This window comes from Trifolium pratense, linkage group LG5 (genome assembly GCF_020283565.1).
Source record: "Trifolium pratense cultivar HEN17-A07 linkage group LG5, ARS_RC_1.1, whole genome shotgun sequence".
Classification (NCBI taxonomy): Eukaryota; Viridiplantae; Streptophyta; class Magnoliopsida; order Fabales; family Fabaceae; genus Trifolium; species Trifolium pratense.
In genome coordinates this window covers 29,861,803-29,873,222 of record NC_060063.1, presented here as the reverse complement: position 1 = coordinate 29,873,222, position 11,420 = coordinate 29,861,803, and the positions used below count along the sequence as shown (strand labels likewise).

Sequence of the window (11,420 nt, the reverse complement as noted above, 5' to 3'; positions counted from 1 at the left end):
ACCTGTGAAGTCCTAAGGCTGTAGTAAGGCCAGCAATTCCAGCTCCCACAATCACAACATCTTCTTCAACTATTTGGGTAGTTTCCATTACAATGTACTTTGTCTGTCCCTTATTATAAGTCTCTGTTGACATTTTTCATACATATTAAGAAAAGCTGATAATATAATTAATGAATACATTTTTTATATTATAGTTACTAAATTATCCTTAGTAAAAAGATGTCTAAGAATTTAAAACAAAAACAAAAAAACAAGAGAAAGAAAACAAATAGGACTATTCTCTAAGGAAGAAAGTTTCAGCCGCATTGATTCAAAGAATATCAAGGAATCCTACTGGGGAGAGGCATGAACCATGAGAGGAAAATCTGATGAAGGTTTCTAGTTTAGCTAAGATAAATCTGCTCGATTGTTTTTCTCTCTAGGAGAGTATATATGCATTGCAAATAGTCAATTTTTCTTTTGTTATTAGATATGTTATTAGTACAAAATTTTCACATTGTAATAGTGATTATTAAATTTGTCGGAGAATCGTGGGGCACACAAGGTGGATTATTCCCTCTTAACCGATTTTTTTCATATGCAGAAGTCAGGAAATGAAACTCTGATCAGCTACTTAAGGGCAGGCCCAGCCTTTCACATGTGCATCAAATTCTATGGAGTTGCACCTTTATTTTTTGGGCCTCGAAAAATTTATTATACATTTGTAGGCTTAAAAAATAAAAATGAAAAGGTAAAGGTAAAGAGCATTGAGAAAATGTCCTCCTCAACACAAAATTGAGAATACAGAAGCAGCTGCAAATGACATTGCCACAATCTCACTTTCTCAACATGCATATGAATATTTATTATGTTAGTAAGAATAAATATTTTTATGTTATTTTCAATTTAAATAAGAATTATTCTTTTTAAATTTTTTCCTTTTTTATTATAAATCAATTTTTAATATTTTAAAATTCAGGATCAAGCTTCCAAATACAAATAGTTAAGGTTGGCCCTACTCAAGGGGGGATAAGACTCTACCACTTCAATTTATTCGTTGGTATCTAGTCATAGCTTCTACCAACTAATAATACCAGTAGTATATTTTAAACAATTAGATTTGGTATTGTGAAAAATTTGGGTAGTATGTTAGAGGTCTCAAGTTTAATATTTAACTCAATTGTAAAAAATATGAAAATATTAGTATATATTTAAAAGTTGGCTTAAATGTAGTTTTACCACCCCCCCCCCTATTTTGAATAAATTGGAAATTTAACCCCTATTTTAAAATTCGGAATTTTATCCCTTCTATTTTATAATTCTTTGGATTTTGCCCTCTATACACTACAAGAAAATCTGGGATTAGCTACGACGGAGTTTGTAGCTAATTGGTAGCTATTTTTTCTAGTAAAACATTATTGTTGGTGTTTGAGTGAGTAGAAAAATAGTGCGGGACAATCTCTGAACGGGGAGTGGATTCTCTCCCGTGAACCAACAACTGGAGGAAATAATGTGTAATCTCATCCCTCCAGTGGCGGAACCAGAAAAAATATTGTGGGTGGGCCGAAAAATAGTCAATCTATTTTCAAATTGAATTTTTTGTCCTCTATTTTCATATGTTATAGTTTTTGTACCAACAATCTACTCCCTTCGGTCCTTTTTATAAGGAACACTTTGAAAAAATCACACAGACCAAGGAAACACATTTAACATAGTTATTTTCATTTAATACTCTTATAAATTTAAATTTATTCCATATTTACCCTTATTTAATTACTTTTTATTCAACTAACTTACTTATTTTTAAATTCTCTTTCATAATAAATAAGGGCATAAGTGAAATTGAACATTTAGAACATTTGAAAATTGGTCAAAGTTTCTTATAAAAAGGACCAAATTTTTTTCCCAAAGTGTTCCTTATAATAAGGACCGGAGGGAGTATATTTTTACTCTAAAAATTGTGATTTTTGCCATAAAGGTGATTTATTGTGTCCAACATTAAATCTAAAGATAAAATATCAAATTTCAGACCAAAAGTCACATTTTTTACGGGAAAAAAAAAGAAAAAAATTGAAATATGACTAAAATTGCAACAAATGTGAAAATGCGGGACTTAAAAAATTAAATATATGTCATTTCATATTTATATATGCTAGTTCAATTGCTAATTTTATCTAATACTATAAATGCAATTAATTATGAACTAATATTTACATGAATACTTGAACTAATATGTGTACCGAGTTACTTATAGTTATCGATAATAAACTTTAAATTAATATTTACATTAATATTTATACAAATATGTATACCGAGTGATTTAAAATTATTAATAATACATTTAAATTAATACTCTATATATAAAAAATAAATAAAAAATTTGGGGTTGGGGTTGGGTCATGGCCCATCTCAGCCCACCCCTAGGTGCATCCCTCTATTTCTTTTAATGTAATATTAATGGCTGTGATTAAAACATAAAGTCTAATGTCATACTATGTCATTTTTGGTCCCACTTGTATTCTCTTTCCTGACCTTTCTTCACTCTCATGGTGGCAATGGCAATTCCTCCCACTTTGTGCGATTGGATCTTGGTAACACCATGCCTACGATACATTTGCCACTGATGGTGGAGAGATTCTGCAATGGCAGATGCCAGGATAGAAGGGGTTGTGTCCATTCTTTCTTATTTCTTCTTCCTAGCTCTAACTAATTGATTTTTATTTCTATTATTGCCATTCTGATACATATGAACATTTAAAATCAAAATGTAATTTTCTTCCTTCAATTTTGTTACAAGTTCCATGAACATTTTCTGTTAAATTTTTACAAACATATAATGGAAAAACCCAAATTTTTGAAAACATTCTTGTGCAATTCTTCATGCAATTAATGAAAACCCAATTTTTACAAGTTCCATAACCTATCTCATTCTCTAATAAATTTATGTTTGGTTATGCAATTGTGAATTTTGGGGTGATTATGACCATGATTGAAGAACTGAAAATGGTGAAAATGGTTATTAATGTTTGTTGTCTTGAAGAAGATGAAGCCTAGGAAGAAGAGACAAAATATGTTATGTGCTTGTAATCCTGATCATTGATTTTTCATTGAAAGAAATGAAGGGTTGAGATTTACCAACATTATTTCCTCCAGTTTTTTGACCCACGGGAGAGAATCCATTCCCTCTCTGAACGCTTGTAACAACACACTGCATCATGAACTTGAAACAAAGACATCATTTTTTAAATTGGTGTTCAAAAAAGTGAAGGACTGTTATTAAAATAAATAAATTGGTGAATAGTGTTTGCTAAATTATAGGTGGGTGAATAGCTATAATAAATAACAAATCAAGGATCGAATTGTCAAAAAAAAATAAGAAGATTGAATTGCCATTAAATAAAAGAACTAAAATTAAAGAAAATCAAATGTTGTGACAGTGGCTGAGCGACCATCGAGCGACACTACAACAAAATTGCCTAGTAGCTTAAAAGATTTAGTGTCGGCCATGACACTTACGCTAATAAACAGACGCTAGCATTGCTATTCATTTAGTTTTCAACAAAGTCATAAAATTTAGCATCCGCTTAAGCAGACATTGTATCAAAACTAAATAATAAAGAAAAATACAATACTAAGAGCCACCATTGGTAGACTCAACGATTTTCTAAATTTTTAAATAATTACTAATTTACACTTTAGTTCATTTTAGCAAACAAAAAAAAATAAAAAAAAATTTAAAAAGTTTTCTGCGATTTTATCTTTAAAAATATTTTAAAGTTTTTAGCAGATTTATTTGTAGAAAATTTCACAAGAAACATTTTATTTTTTTTGATAAAATGGTTTCTGCAGATTTTTTTTAAGGTAAATCCGTTGTACCTTTTTCCCGTGGATTTACGAGACTAAAATCCTCAAGAAAATGTATACATGTTTTTTTTATTAAAACTTGTTTCCTGCAAATTTGTTTTCAGGAAAATCTACAGAAAATTAAATAATTCATATTAAAATGGTTTTACTAAATCCACAAAAAAAACCTACTATTCGACTTTCTTGAAATAATATTGTTAAAAATGATGAAATTCAAACAATTAACAAGTACCAAGAATAAAAGATCCAAATCTATAATCTGTGAGGGAGAGGACTTTTCTCTTCCGATCCAATTGATTGATGCATCTTAGTGACAAACATAATCTATGTAACGAGAATTTTTCATCAATCAAAGAAACCTGCGATTGTGTTTGGGATTTAAAGAGGTTTTTGTTTAGATTTTTTTTTTTTTGTATAGATAAAATTTGTATTTTGGTAAATAAAAAGTGAATGTATACTTGCTACCTCATTGAACCGAGCCATTTTATTGCATAACTAAGCCAATTCATATTTAATGTGAGCCAAATAGCTACTCTTTGGCCAACACAATTGAGCAGATTGGTTTTCAATGAGAAAGTACATGAGTGATAGATAATCATGGCTAAAGTCAAAATTTCATTTCCAATATCTGAACAAAGCACTTCAAATTAAAAAAAAAAATTCCCTCTCTTTATTTATTTTGAAAAATTTGTAGTTGAGATATAAGACTAGTACCGATAGTAACTGCACACCTCTGGTGATTTCAACGGCGGTCACGGCGGTGGACTGGTTAACAGTGGAGGTAGATATTGAACTAAGAGCAACTCCTACTCAAACACAAATAAAAACAATAACAATAACAATATAAATAAATGATAATAATAAATAAATTACAACTAAAAAATTATCCTGAGTCTTGCATTAATGCAAGAATTGTGGAGGCAAATGGAATCTCTGATGTTATTAGACTAGTCTTAGGCATTATATAGCCAAAGAACAAAGTGTACAAAACGGTTACAACAAACAAACAACAAGCTAACTAACTAACTTGGGCCTTAAGCAAGCCACGCGCGCGCCCATACTCAAGCCAGCCAAGCCCACAAGCTTAGGCCTGCTGCACACAACAATTGGTCTGCATATATACTAGCTCAAGCACACACACATATGTCTAACATTGCCTCTCCTAAACTGAACTTTACACAACACAAATACACAACCAAATTCAGTTTATATCTTCCAGCCTGCATAAACCAAGTAGCTCCCTAATTCTGCAGAAATTGTCAAGGCTTAATGCTTTGGTCATTATGTCTCCAATTTGCTCAAAGGATGAGCAATGTTGCAGCTGTATCTTACCATCTTTGGTTAGATCTCTGAGGAAATGAAACCTAACATCTATATGCTTGCTTCTTCCATGCATAACTGGATTTCTTGACAGCTTAATTGATGAGCTATTGTCACAGAAAATGGTGATGCATTCCTTCATATCTGAACTGATGTGAGCAATTAACCTTGACAACCAGATGGCCTGGCAAGCACAATTGGCTGCTGCTATGAACTCAGCTTCAGTTGTGGACAGAGTAACAATAGGCTGTTTTTTTGAGGACCATGACACAGCCTTTGATCCAATCATAAAGACATAACCTGATGTGCTCTTCCTGTCATCAAGATCTCCTGCATAGTCTGAATCTGACCAACCAATGAGTTCATCCTTGTCTTGTTTCTTGTACCACAAGCCATAACTGATAGTGCCTTTCAAGTATCTGAGAATCCTTTTGACTGCAGCAACATGTATTTCTGTAGGCCTCTCCATGAATCTAGCAACCAAGCATACTGAGAAGGCTAGATCAGGCCTAGTGGCAAGCAAATACATCAGACAACCAACCATCTGCTTATAGTTAGTTGCATCACAGGCCTCTCCATTTTCATCTTTCTTTAGTTTGTTGCCAGGTACAATTGGATTACACACACTATTGCAGTTTTCCATCTTGAATCTTTTCAGAATTTCACTAGCATACTTTTGCTGAAACATAAAAATTCCTTCCTTTGTCTGCTTAACCTCAACTCCAAGGAAGAATCTCATTTTGCCTAGATCAGTCATAGCAAAATTGTTTTCCATTGAAGTCTTAAATCTTTCAAACAACTCTTGATCATTACCTGTGAATATCAGATCATCAACATACAGACTTACAATGATCACTTTGTTCTCTGCTTCTTTCTTTACAAACAATGTATGTTCATGAGCACATTTCATGAAGCCTTCACTGCAGAAGTATGCTTCTATTTTGCTATACCAAGCTCTGGGAGCTTGCTTCAAACCATAGAGAGATTTCTTCAATCTGTACACCTTATCTTTCCCTTCCTTCAAGTAACCTAATGGCTGTTCCACATAGACTTCCTCTTCTAACTCACCATGTAAGAAAGCACTTTTCACATCAAGCTGATACACATACCAGCTTCTAGCTGCAGCTATTGCTAACAAGGTTCTTATGGTGTCCCATCTGGCCACAGGTGCATACACCTCATTATAATCAATTCCATACTGCTGAGAATATCCCTTAGCAACCAATCTTGCTTTGTATTTATCTATCTTTCCCTGTTCATTGTATTTTGTTTTGTAAATCCATTTGACACCTATTTTCTTAGCTCCAGGAGGAAGGCTAGTAAGCTCCCAGGTGTCATTGCTCTCAATGGCTGCAATTTCAGTGTCCATGGCTTGCTTCCATACATCATGTTTGGCTGCTTCATTATATGAAATTGGATCATCACTAGGGCTAAAGAAAGCTTGACTGGCACTGCTTTCTCCAGCCTCAACATCTCCTGTTTCATAATCATTTAGGTAATTAGGTTTCTTAGACACTCTTTTACCTAAATGATTGCCAATGTGGTATTCTTCATCTTCTGAATCTGGTACAGCAAGATCCATATCTTCACTGTGTGAATTGCTTGCTTGATCTTCATTCAGATCCTCACTGATAGTTTCATTTCCAGCTGAAGCTTCAGAAGTCTCTATCTCATCACAGTCAACTATCAGATTGGTTTTCTCAGCAGTTTTACTCTCCCAGTTCCACTGTTTGAATTCATCAAACATTACATCTTTGCTGACCACAATTCTTCTCTTAATTGGATCATAGAGTTTATATGCCTTAGACTCCTCACTGAGCCCTAAGTGTACACATACTACACTCTTGTCATCTAGCTTTTTCCTCAAGTTATCTGGTACATGTGCATAAGCAATACAGCCAAAAATTCTGAAGTGACTTACAGATGGTTTGATTCCAGTCCAAGCTTCTTCAGGTGTTATATCTTTCACTGCAAAGGTAGGGCATCTATTAAGTATGTGCACAGACCAATTCACTGCTTCAGGCCAAAATGTCTTTGGAATACTCTTTTCACCAATCATACATCTGACCATATTCATAATAGTTCTATTCTTCCTCTCAGAGACACCATTCTGATGTGGAGTGTAAGCTGCTGTAAGTTGTCTTTTTATACCATGGAGATCACAGAACTCATTGAATTCAATAGAAGTGTACTCACCTCCTCTATCAGTTCTAAAACATTGAATCACTTGCTTTGATTCATTTTCAACTAGTGCTTTGAACCTTTTGAACATACTCAAGGCCTCAGATTTTTCATTCATGAAATAAGTCCATGTCTTCCTGCTCAAGTCATCTGTGAAAGTAATGAAATACCTTTTCTTTCCATTTGACTCAGGATTGATTGGTCCACATATGTCAGAGTGAACCAATTGCAATTTTGAGCTAGCTCTCCATGAACTTTTCTTAGGTGCTGATAGTTTCTGCTGCTTGCCTTTCATACAATTTGAACATTTATCATCTGGTTCTTTCAATTTTGGCAGTCCAATAACCATCTCCTTCTGATGCAAAGCATTCATACCTTTGAAACTTAAGTGACCATACCTCTGGTGCCATAGAGCAGTGTCACTTGCTATTGAAGCTTTCATACAGTGGGGAACTATCACAGGTGCTTTGATTACAAACATTCTATTCTGAGTCATATGAGTGGCCATGATCAAACCCTTTTCTTCATGATACACCTTGCAAGTATCATTCTTGAAGATGACAGTCAAATTCTTCTGTTGTAATTGACCAATGCTAAGCAAATTGTTCTTTAGGCCAGGCAAGAAATATACATTTGTAAGGATCTGAGTAAAACCTTCAATGTACAGTTTCAGGTTACCCTTTCCTTCAACACTCATCTTTGAATCATCACCTAATTTCACTGAGTCTTTGAATGAATCATCATAGTCGAATAGCCAATTCTTGTTTCCCACCATATGATTGCTACAGCCTGAATCTAAGAACCACAGTTCAAGCTTTTCACTAGAATTTTGAGACTCATTGACCATTGTAGTTTGTGCCATCAGAAGAATTTCTTGCCCTTCATCAAACTCAGCATAATTGGCATTGTCTTCATCCCAACTTGGACAATCAGACTGATAATGCCCAAGCTTGTGACATTTATAGCATTCTACTGATTCTTTATTGATCTTAGCACCTCTTCCACCTCTTCCCTTACCTCTGCCACGACCTCTCTGAGTATTGGAATTGTCTCCTCTACCACCATAGCCTCTTCCCCCATTAGATACCTTGAGAATTTGTTCTTGTTCCTCTTTCTGACTTTTCATTCTCTGTTCTTGAACTAGCAAGCTGCTTTGCAGTTCATCAACTGTCATACTAGTTGTGTCATTAGATTCCTCTATTGAGCAAGCAACATAGTTGAATCTTGGTGTCAAAGATCTCAAGATCTTTTCAACAATCATGCTTTGTGTCACAGTTTCACCATGACTACTCATCTTATTAGCAATGGACAAGGTTCTTGAAAAATACTCTTCAACGGACTCACCAGTTTTCATATTGAGGGTTTCAAAGTCCTTCCTCAATGCCTGAAGCTGTGCTCTCTTCACTTTGGTGGATCCTTGATACTTTTGTCTCATTGATTCCCAAATTTCTTTAGCTGTTCCTCTTGCAAGAATCGTTTCAAGTATGGATCTATCAATTGCTTGAAACAAAAAGTTTTTAGCTTTCAAATCTTTCAATTTGCTTTCATTTGCAAGTTGAATTTGTTCTTGCGATGCTCCTGCAGGAGCTACAACAATGCCATCTTCGATGAGACTCCAATACTCTTTGGATCTCAGTAGATTCTCCATAAGCATTGACCAGTGATCGTAATGACCATCAAATCGAGGGATTGATGGTTGCAGGTAGTTACTTGAATCCGCCATGGAAGCTTCAAGCAAGAAAGAAAAAAAACGAGCGATGAATCTTTTGTAACTAACTTCTTGTTACAACTGAAAGGATCGTTTCAACCGGTAACTGATACCAAATGTGGAGGCAAATGGAATCTCTGATGTTATTAGACTAGTCTTAGGCATTATATAGCCAAAGAACAAAGTGTACAAAACGGTTACAACAAACAAACAACAAGCTAACTAACTAACTTGGGCCTTAAGCAAGCCACGCGCGCGCCCATACTCAAGCCAGCCAAGCCCACAAGCTTAGGCCTGCTGCACACAACAATTGGTCTGCATATATACTAGCTCAAGCACACACACATATGTCTAACAAGAATTAAGGAATCTCTACTGAAACACAAATAAAAACAATAACAATATAAATGAATGATAATGTACACATGAAAAATGCATTTATTTATAAAAAAGGAGGTTTCAACTTTCAACAACAGGAAAAAAGAATATGATATGAATGAAATGCTTGATTACCTATTCTTGTGACTCACTTCCGTTCAGTGCACAAAGAAACATGAGTGAGACTATATATAACATTTCAGGATATACTAATCCCAATAATGTAGCTTCACAACAAAACAAAACAAAAAAAACGTGTTCCGAAATGTATTATAGTAATCATTTTTATTTTATACCACATCTATCTTATCTCACGTTCTATCAACACTATCTTATCACACATCACACGAGCACTTATCATCACCATACACTTCTCACCGGCTCCAACATTTCATTTCACAACATATTTTGTATTATAAATATACATATTGGAATGGGCAACGGTCCAAGATATATTTAGCAAAACCCAATACAAAAAAGTTCAATCAATTATAGTCCGTAAGGTTCAAATAACAAGAAGGCGGGGAACGCACTAAGTGGCGCCATTAAGCTAAGAAGCGGTGTCACACCAAAATATCTTCTTCCCCATGATTTCCATCATGATTATTACACGCGGAGAAAAATCACCACCACCTCCACGATCCACCATGGCTTGGAGAAGAAAAAAAAGAAACCGCCCACTACTCAGTACCCATGAATTCCACTACAAGCAAGACGGTTACCTGAGAAATAAGAGGTGGATGTTTTTTCTATAAATAGCGTCTTTTTCAAGAGAAGAAGGGGAACATTTTTTACATTACTCAGAGATTATGCTCAAACGTGTATCAATCATATTCTTGAATATCAATAATACAAACCCCTTTTATTTTTACCGGAACATTTTGGCGCCCACCATGGATGGAAGCTTCATTCCGTTATCTACATGTCAAAGCCTTCAAAATTAAATACCAAAAGAGAATCAACCCGTTTTCATTCATCACAACAACAACAACAACAACACCAACCATGGTTCCGAAAGAAGAAGCCGATAAGAAAAACGACGCTTTTGTTGGGAAAAACGGCATAGAGAAAATAAAAGAACGCAATCAACAACATAAGAATATAACGTGGAAACTCCAAAACCGGAGAAAAAACCACGGCCGTTGTCAAAACCGACAACCAGAGAATAAACACTATGTGAAAATTGTTACAACACATAGACTACCCTCAACCTTCCCTTGGCCCCCAATACACCCACACTCTCCAAAGCAAATACCTAACTACATCTCTCAACCCTCTAATACAAGAGTACAAGAGAAAAACAAAAAAGTCAGATATAAGCTTAAAGTGCTACTGACTGGTGCAATTACAAACAAAGAACTTAGGTCCATTATGTTGGAGTAAGCCCTAAGAGCCATTCTATTTTCATAGTATTTGCTTTAGGAGTTTGAATATAAATATGGCATTTCTTTATTATATTTGTAAGGTTGCAAAATAATGAAGTCCCTAGAATAGAAAGTCCGTTTAATAATTAAGTGTGACTTAATCATGAGATAATATTAAACATAAGGACACTATTCTTAAAGTATCCGTAGTCGAGCTTTAAGGTAAAGGGGATAACCTTAAAGCATAAAGACTATTATGAAGATAGACTGATGATCACATCTCATGGATCATGGGATAAGGAGTTATCAAGTCTTGACGTAGGTATAAATATTAGGAGTAATATTTATACTGGATTGACCCGCTATGAGAGTACTACATGCAAAGTTATGCAAAGTGTCATAAGTTACTCTCATGGTGATAATGGTGTAAACCGCCCTTAGACCTGAAACCACTTTGTACCCTAGATGTGGAGTCAAGTACTTTGTTGCTGATCTAACGTTGTCCGTAACAGGATAACCATAAAGGCAGTTGATGGGTACTTCACAAAGCATGCTGAGGGACAGTAGTGACGTAGATGGAATTTGCCAATCCTGCATAACAGGATAAATGTCATGGGCCCAATATT

General features: G+C 34.7%; 1 long non-coding RNA gene across 2 annotated transcripts; it reads right to left on the bottom strand.

Moving 5' to 3' along the window:
• Positions 1 to 9,586, bottom strand: LOC123885065. 2 transcript variants are annotated; one of them, XR_006801063.1, is made up of 4 exons: positions 9,566 to 9,586; positions 4,558 to 4,649; positions 3,115 to 3,199; positions 1 to 123 (listed from the first exon to the last, which is right to left on the bottom strand). It is a non-coding gene; the product is annotated as an uncharacterized LOC123885065 (long non-coding RNA). The 2 variants fall into 2 exon arrangements; XR_006801062.1 differs by having other exon boundaries at positions 4,575 to 4,649.
• Between the last annotated feature and the right edge of the window lie 1,834 nt (positions 9,587 to 11,420).